The 9,427-nt window shown below is 38.6% G+C and overlaps 1 long non-coding RNA gene across 1 annotated transcript; it reads right to left on the bottom strand.

Annotated features, from left to right (window-relative positions):
* Window positions 1–7,302: 7,302 nt before the first annotated feature.
* LOC148156263 (uncharacterized) lies at window positions 7,303–9,019 on the bottom strand. Its single transcript, XR_015764923.1, has 4 exons — window positions 8,880–9,019; window positions 8,347–8,394; window positions 8,191–8,244; window positions 7,303–7,562 (listed from the first exon to the last, which is right to left on the bottom strand). It is a non-coding gene; the product is annotated as an uncharacterized LOC148156263 (long non-coding RNA).
* Window positions 9,020–9,427: the final 408 nt, after the last annotated feature.

The raw sequence follows: 9,427 nt of genomic DNA, 5'->3' as shown, positions 1-9,427 counted from the left end.
GCTGAAAAATAAAAGACACAGTTAGCGCCGTGACTGAGTGGTCAGCCACGAACACCAACCGGCGCAGCTCCCACTCATAGGGTCACATTTCTCCAGCCCAACCACAAGAAAACTTTACAAATTATATTTATAAATGTTAAATATTCTTACAGTACCTTGTTAATAGTTGAACTAGAAAAATACGACCCTAAGTAAAAAAAGAAGTGAAGAGCTGCCTCTCTCGCACCTACCTCCACCAGCGCTCCTCAGAATTCTGGTGGAGGAAGCCGCGAGAGTGCCTGACGGACCCGTTGCATGCAGTCACTCATCACACCACTAGGTGGCTCCAAACAAAATCAAAAATACATACAACCATCACTATAATCATTTCGATCAAAACTCACACAGACACACGAGCTCTTCTCTCTGTTACACATGTCAGATGTGAACTTGTTCTCTAAACATCAGAAAGTAAAAACATAGAAGGTTGCAGTTGACAAAGTTTATGTGGGAAACAAAGCAAACTTACAGTTTCTTCAAACGATTCAAAAAAGTTGAAGTGCATCTGAACAACAAACAGACCCAACAGATTCACAGTAGACTCAAACTAATGCCACACCTGTACAGAGACAACAGATCTGGACTTTAACCTTACCTGAACAACTCAAAGTTCAAAATGTTTCATAGCTAATTATATGACGGTTCACCTGGTTTGTAGTTTCTTCTTTCTGAGCAGCAGAAGGTTTGCAGTGAAATCAAAGGCAGATTGATAAAGTTTCCATGAGGAAATGAGTCCAGAGAAAAGAGCAGCTGGTTGATTCCTGCTGCAGTAACTGGTCTGACTATGAATACAGTCAGAATATGAAGATAAAGTTAAACAAACTAAACTGTAGTTCTTAACATCACCACATTACTGCAGCTGAAACCACACGTTGTTATAATATAGATTATTAATGTAGCTCCTATATAATCATTGATCATCATGTCAGTGAGGTGAGCAGAGTGATGACAGTCTCTGGTTAAACCAGGATCAGCTGAGCAGGTTCTGCTGATCCAGGTTCAAACCCTGATTTCATTTCAATCATCAACCTGAATCTAAAGTCAGATCAGCAGCAGAAGGTGGCAGCTTGTTCCAGACTCATTATTTACACATGCAGCTGTTTTCCAGCTGTTCTCCACAGCTGGAGGGAGGGAGGGGGGATGTTTGGAGGAGAGAACCTGAACATTCAGCCTCCAGGTTTTACAGCTGGATTCTGACCTCAGCAGCTGGAACAACGACACAGATGAAACCAGAGACTCCTGGAAAATGGATGTTTGGATCTGATCAGGTCTGCAGATTCACTGACTGGGATTTATTCAGAAAATGTCTCAGAGCTGAGAAGAGCTGAGCTTCTTCAGACTGAATGCTGGGAAATCTTCACTCCTCCCATTCAGGGATGTTCAGGTTCTGAACTTTAACAACTAGAATCAGTTGGAAACATCAGGAATTTGGTCCATTAAAGTGTTAATAATAAAATCAAACCTTCTGCTGTTAGTTGAGTAAAGTCTGTTTCCACTAAGAACTGTGAGCGTTTCCTCCAGTCTGTGTTCGGCTTTAATCTCCTGCAGGAAACCAAACCTCCACGTCTCGACTGGAGTCGCCGTGGCAACGCCTTTCAGACATCAGGATGGTGGGTTGAGACTGGATGAGAGCCGATGAGTTGTTTTTATTTAGTGGCAGAGCTGCATTCATCCATTCATCATCCCAGTTTTCCTGCCATGCAGATTAATCTCCACTAATCTGAAGCTTGGAGACCAAAATGTCACAAACTGGGATTAAGAGAGTTGAGATGTTGAAATCTGTCACATTTAGAAAAGAAGCTTCATGATGCTATGATTTGTTCATCTGAACAACTTTTTAAAATATTTACTCTTTATAAAAAATCAAACTGATTAGACATGTTAATTGGAACCAATAAGCTTCTGTTTATCTTTTAAATGTTTTTAGATTAGCAAACTAATCTAAAAACATTTCATGGAGGAATAAACTTGGCTCAGTCACAATATAAATAATCACCATTAATACACTAAGTAAAAATAAAATCCATCCATTTTCTTTACACCCTTGTCCCTCAGTGGGTCAGGAGGGTTACTGCTGCCTCTCCAGCTAACGTTCCGGGCGAGAGGCAGGGTACACCCTGGACAGGTCGCCAGTCTGTCTCAGGGCAACACAGAGACACACAACCATGCACACACACACTCATACCTACAGACAATTTATACCAATTAACCTGACAATCATGTTTTTGGACTGTGGGAGGAAACTGGAGAAATCCCACCATGCACCGGGAGAAGATGGAAACTCCATGCAGAAAGACCAGGCCGGAATGGAACCCAGAACCTTCTTGCTGCAAGGCAACAGTTCTACAAACCGCACCACTGTGCAGCCTGACAATGTAAGTGTGTCTGTCATGGGTGACATAATCTGTGCCAGAATAAGAAAAGTGATCAAATAATCTCTCTGAGGAAACCGACCTGAAAACAGAACTTATATGTGAGAAGAAAGTCGACATGGAGGAAGTTCTGGATGAGATCATTGGGGAACCAGAGCATCAAAATGAGAAACTAAAGTTCAGAGGACTGGCAGGTGAAGGATTCAATGGACAGAACTACATCCCATAGTATAATTTATACATATCATTATGTAGCCCTGGGGTTTGAGAACCACAAGAAGTGGGGGGGTTTGTGTCTTTTGATGGGTGCCTGGGGTTGAGAGTGGGTAGTGGAGTTGCATGAATGTATATTTCAGTGATTTACCTATTGTAGAGTACGAAGAGGAATGAATTCCTATGTCTGAGAGTAACTGAGATTTACGAGGGGAAGTGAAGTGTAAAAAAAAAAGAGACAGAGGATTCTGGGAGAAGAAAAACGAGAAGGAGAGAGAAAGGAGATAGGGGAATAGAAAGAAAGAGGGATTGGAACAATACGGGAAAAAAATCGTGTTAAACATAGTTGGCGAGTTAGAAATAAGATTATACGCAGAGTATAATTGATAATTGAGTAATGAGGAGTGTGGACCTGTTAACGAGGACTGCTACTGCTACTTTTTAGAGGACACTGCTGCAGGGCATGTGTGGGGGGAAAAGCAGCAAGATGGCGGGGACGTTTTCCTAAAGATAAAGAAAGCTACAAGAATCCTGCGTGGAGACGCTAAAGGGAAAGAAGAAAAGGAAAGTGGACTCGCTAAGCAGCAGTGACGGTGAGGACGTCGGCGGAGCGAGCCAGTTTCGTTGGTCCATCCGGTTCCAACAAGAGGAAAAGTAACAAGGACTTCTGCGTTCGTTTCGGCGAACTCAAACATCAACAGGCCTGCAACGGAAGCGTCAACGGGTATTGGACTGTATGTGTGAGTGTGGGCCCTGGTGCGGATGTGCGTGAAGTTATATGCTGAAATGTGAAGTTGGTGTAAGTTTAAGAACTGTTAATGTTTGTAAATGCATATAAGGGGTTATAGAAGTTGTTATGTGTTAATTTCCTACCAACGTTCAGGGTAGAATAAGCCAGGTTAGTTTGTGGGATGTTGAAGATAAACAAGAAAAACAACTTTGTGTGTGGATGTCTGGATTGTTTTACTGGGAAGGTAAAAAAACAGTAGTGGAGTAATAGCTACTTACATGAGGTAAACCTGCATGGTATCTACCTGAAAATCACGAACCCAAGTACCCACCCTGCAAGTGAGTTAAAGTTCTGCCCTGAGAATAGGTGATGGAGCAGTGGGGTGCTACAATTATTACATAATAATGTTTGCTCCATGGAAGGATTTTACTATAGGCTTTGTACATTGTTAACGCTCTTCTGATTCTACTAAATTATAACATTTTAAAGTTTGCACTGTTAGTATTTTATCCTTCTTTTTACAGCGGTTACGTCAGTGGACAGACATCTAAAGGCCATTTCCTTACTTATATCTGGGTTTTTATGATATACATGCTCACAGACCTAAAGTGGACACTAGTACATCACAATACACTGCCACCTACTGGTCATTCACCACAAGTGCAAGAACATGTCATTAAAAATGGTGTTGACAGGAAAAGGATGGCACAAACTCAGGAATATCCGGTCCTTTCTTCTCCTGGAGAAAACTTGCAGGTTAAAAAATATTGTGACATCAAGTAACCCATGAAGACTAAAACTACTGATGTATTTTCCAAATAACAACTTTGGAGAAAATTACAACTGATCACCTGTCCACTAAAGTGGACGTCAAGCATCAGTTTCAATATTTGGTTAGTATTGATGTCATTACTGTGACTATAGATCTACAATATGCTCCATTTCCAGAAAATATTTTGGTCCTAAATAAACTGACTTATATTTTAGTTTTTAACTTGAGGACTTTGTAAGAAGAAAATCAATTGTTACCATTAAGAAGTAAAGATTTTAAACTTCATTGGCCAATGATAGAAGTAGAGACAGTGGAGATGATGATGATGAAGAACCTTTGATCACTGAGGTAAATCCAGATGTTGAGGGACATGAAAGAACTGAAGATGCATCACTGGACATAAACCAGTTTGGTCTCCAAAAAGAAAAGAAAATGTGGCCTTAACAGAACAAAACTGAAAACATTTGCAGGAATAAATCCTGTTAAACCTCAAATACTGAAGGTCAAGAATGGATTGATCACCAGAGCAGGACTTGATACTAAATGTTTTTTTCTCCTGTTGGAAAAGATGAATCTTTTACATTTCAAAGCATCTGTAGCTTGTGTGCTAATAAATGAGGGTTAATAAATAAGGATTTGATCCAGTGCCATGAAGTCACCATTAGAACATGGACTGATGCCTGAGGCAGTTTCAATAATTCTGCTGATCCAGGTTGAAACCCTGATTTCATTCCAACCATCAACCTGAACTAGAACGGCATCCTGCAGGTTCTAGTTCTCTGCCTGGTTGTAACTTCCTCCTCAGCATGTCAGTGATCTGCTCAGGCCTCTAATGACCCATCATTTGATCCAGGTTAGTTAACCAAGGACAGAACCAGAACATGCAGGATGTCGGCCCTCCAGGAGAAACTCTGGACCCCACTGGCCTGAGGCCCCCTGAGATCAGAGGGATCCAATGAATTAGTCAACTGTTATATTAAATAAATAGATACTGGAAATGTGTTAAGTATTAGATCCATAAGCTTTATATAATCTTATTGGTCTGTTTCCACTTCCAACAGTAGCCAAAACGATGAGTGTTAGTAGAAAGTGACCCTGGTTCAGTGCGTACTTACAACGTACGGCCAGGTCTGGTTGAAAGCTCGGTCATTTGCTTGCAGCCGTCTCTCCTCCTCTGGGAAAAGATGGAGACGAAAAATGAAACCAGAGAGGAAACAGCTACCAAACATGTCATGAAGTTTGTTTCTGTCAGATCTCACCTTTCTGCTTCTTCCCTCCACACAACTTTCTACAGAACGACTCGACTGATCCCATCGTTAGCTCGGCTCGTCCATCATCACACCTGAATCACGAGCCTGAACAGATGAACAGAGACCCGCCGCTGATTCAGTTCTCAATAAGAAAGGTGGCCACTTTGTTTCATTCTGTCATTTAAAACATCTTTATGTTTGAAACAGTTCATGATGTAAAATCAGAGACATTTAGAAGAGAAACAAGCCGCCGCCTTTTTCAGATCCAACACAACTGCTGTCAAATCTTTGTGCTGCTATTTTTGTTGTTTGTGCTGCTTTTGTTTTGAAAATATTCTTGAAAGTTTAAAGGTCAAAAGTTCAACCAGCCGCCACACTTTACCCAGATCTAACAAAATCGGTGTTAATTTTAAGGTATGTTATGATTTATGAAGATCTTCATAGAGCTAACTCACTAGAATGAGATGTTTTCCTGTTTTTCCTACTTTGAATAATGAATCAGTGTCACATTTAAACCTAAGGGAACCAGAAAGTTAAGATTAACTCATTAAAAATCTGCTTTATAATATTTATACATGTATTTCTTATAAATTAACTCTCTAGAATAACAGTTATTTTCCAAATTATTCCTAAACAAAGAAAAAAATTCTCAAATTTAATAAATGTTCTGAATTTGAAGGTCAGATTTTTAGAAATTATGTTGATGCAATAAATTTTATTATAAGGCTTTTATAATAAACGGTGTAAAAGACAATAACTATATAATTTAATTTGCAAGAAAATGTGCCGTCTGTGTTGGGCTGTTTTTATAAGAGGAATAGTTTATTGTTGGTCTGAGAATAAAATGTTTTTGTCAGAATCATGTAATCACAGGTGTGTCGTATCACATCCTGGAAACTCCTTCAGTTTATCTTTGCTCTATAGTTATAAGAACCCGAAGCCTCTCCCTTTTTAACAGAGATAATCAACAACCAAACGCTCCGATCTTTGTTTTATCTGCCAGTTTGATAAAATATAAAATGAAAATAGATTTAAAATGTGTATTTTATTACTTCTGAGCAGAGAAGAGCTTCTGAAATGGAGCAGGAAATACATTTATAACAGTTGATTTGCATTTGATCAAGGAAAGAAAGTTCAGAAGAATAAAGTAGAGAAACATCAGAACCAAAAGATTCTGATGATCTTCTGATCCCGGCAGGAAAACCCGTTACGGCCCTGAGCAAACAGAGCAGCGATCTTTGGATCTGCATGCAGGAGTCGATACCTGGGCTGTAAAGCAACAATAAAGGTGAGAGCAGCCAATCAGAAACCAGCACTGCAGGTAGTAGTCACACAGCCAGCGGTTAACACACACACACACACACACACACACACACCTATACAGGTGCCGGTGAACTATAAGGACAATTTTTCCGAACCAGTCACAGTGGTGAATTATGGGAGCACCCCTTTTCACTTGTTCTACAGACTGGCTGAATGTGTCAAAAAATCTTTTATGAGCCACTCAACTAAGATCTCAGTTAAAATTGTGTATACACACTACAGAACTCTAAATATAATGACCTGACTTTATGCAACATTAACAGGACATTGATAATTAGATAGATAAGCCACGCCCCTGACATAACAGTATATTATAAGCACCAATGAGAATTGCAAGGACATTTAAAATAAGACTTCATAGAATGTCCCTAAAATATATTAAAGTACCCAAATGAACATCAAATGGATTAATTCACACCCTGCAATAATGGTAGTGTTCATTTGTCATGAACACAGGTATGGACTACAAAAATCTCAGTCCAAATATGAAAAAAATAATGATCAAATAGAAATATGGTCACCAATTGATTTCCCTTGTTCATTACCAATGGGGTAATGTTTAGATCTATACAAATTAAAATGTATAATGGAATAAAAACAACATTGTTTTTATTGCAATTTTTATTTTTTGGAGCAAACCAAAACACAGGCTCTTATCAAGCTTAGTTTTTCAAAACAGTTTGACTAAAACCTTTAAACCCAAGTTCTTCTAGATACCACACAATACACATGACTCAAACAAAACAAAAAATCCTACTTAAACAGATTCAGAAGCAAACAAATCTGTTTCAACACCGCTGCAATTTCTGTAGGAGACCAGGGCCATTTTTGATTTCTCTGAGGATGGTCCTTTTCAGGATAATCTACAAACAAGAGAGACAATTTTACTTTTTAAAATATAAATCATATGTGGGAGTGTGCTATAAAAGTATGCTTGTGATAAAGTTTTACATTCCAGTTCTGTTTATTGTGTCCATTGAAGAGAACCCTTTGACAATTTGATTTCTCAACGTGCAATGAATTAAATATGTATCCACCTAAAATTATTTTTCTCCAATTTTTTTATTATTATTAAATTGATTACCAAGTTGTGAAACAGTGCATTTATTACACATAGAAATCAAGAAGCTACAACCCTGGTGTGTCAAATATAAACTATCACTCAAAGCTTCATTTTATATTACACTGCAAGCTTTATTACCTGTTACAGAACAAGGTCATGCTTGTCATGATTCATATTCTGTCCTGTCGATTCTGTGTTTAAGCAGTGTATTACTTGTTCATAATCAGCAACTAACTTTGTAAGATTGTTTCAGCCTTATTTTTTAAAAATTGCACAGACCCAACCACTTCTCTGCATGTTTCTTACTGTGCTTTTTAAAGCTAAGGATAATACTCAATTCTTGTAACATGTTATGATGAGCCTTAAGTCAGAATCTCTAAACCTTACCACTAAGTAAAGAACCACCATGAATAGGAAGACAGCCATACCATCTTGGGGTTCTGAGGGTTTTTCAGTTGGTGGAATAATCTCCTTTCCCTTTCCTGCAATACATTAGTAATACTTCAGGCCAACAAAATAAAAGATACAAAATTTCAAATCAGTTACTAAATGACCAATGAAAGGTTAATTGAAGTAAGTCATACCAGAAGAGTTCCCATGTAATTCAACAGGAGATTGAGGTTTTCTGCATCCTGTCAAATTAGAGATACAAAACAAGTTGTCTGTTATATTAGTCTTAACTGCACAGAAACCTAACCTTTAGCCAAAATTAAAGAACATTATTATATTGTGCAATGATTACTATGTTAAATTATTGAAAATAAATTATTAATCAGGAGGAGGGGGAGGGTTGTTAAGGTAGTCATATCTTATACTGTATCTGACAGCTTTTAAAAACATTAATTTAGAATTAACACCATGGTAGAACACTTTCGAGTAAAACTGTATATAGAGCTATGGTAAAGCTAGGCTAGTTGTTTGGGAATAGTATTTAAAACAAAGTCCCAATGATTGCCAGCAATATTACTCTATGGGACATCTACACACAGCCCTCATAATGCTGTCCCCTGACAGGAACAAGCATTGCTGGGACTGTGTCTACTCTCCCAAAAACCCATGTCCACTAAAATTCCTGTCAGAAAAATTAGAAAGATTTCCAAGTCAGAAAGCTGTTCACCTGGGTTTCAGGAAATGAAGATAGTGATCCCATCGGTTTATCACATACAGTTTTGTCAGAGTGAGCAGAAACCTGTGGAGAAGACAGCAAACGAGTCATTAAGATTCATTTAAAATTAACTTCAACGTAGAACACCATAGAGTAACACTCTATAAAGAGCTACGGTAAAGCTAGGCAAATTGTTTGGCAATAGTCTTTTAAGCAAGGTCGTAGTGATTGCCAACAATATTACTCTTCGGGTCATCTACACACAGTCCTCTTAATGCTGTCCCCTGACAGGAACAAGCATTGCTGGGACTGTGTCTACACTCCCAAAAACCCATGTCCACTAAAATACCTGTCAGAAAAATTTGAAAGATTTCCAAGACAGAAAACTGTTCACCTGCATTTCAGGAAACGGGGATAGTGATCCCAGCAGTTCATCACCTACGGTTTTGTCAGACTGAGCAGAAACCTGTGGAGAAGACAACAAACGAGTCATTAAGATTCATTTAAAATGTACTTCAAGGTAGAACACCATAGAGTATCACAGTATAAAGAGCTACGGT

This window comes from Poecilia mexicana, unplaced genomic scaffold (genome assembly GCF_051168715.1).
Source record: "Poecilia mexicana isolate PSO_F unplaced genomic scaffold, ASM5116871v1 scaffold_12, whole genome shotgun sequence".
Classification (NCBI taxonomy): Eukaryota; Metazoa; Chordata; class Actinopteri; order Cyprinodontiformes; family Poeciliidae; genus Poecilia; species Poecilia mexicana.
This window is presented reverse-complemented; position numbering and strand designations above follow the sequence as displayed.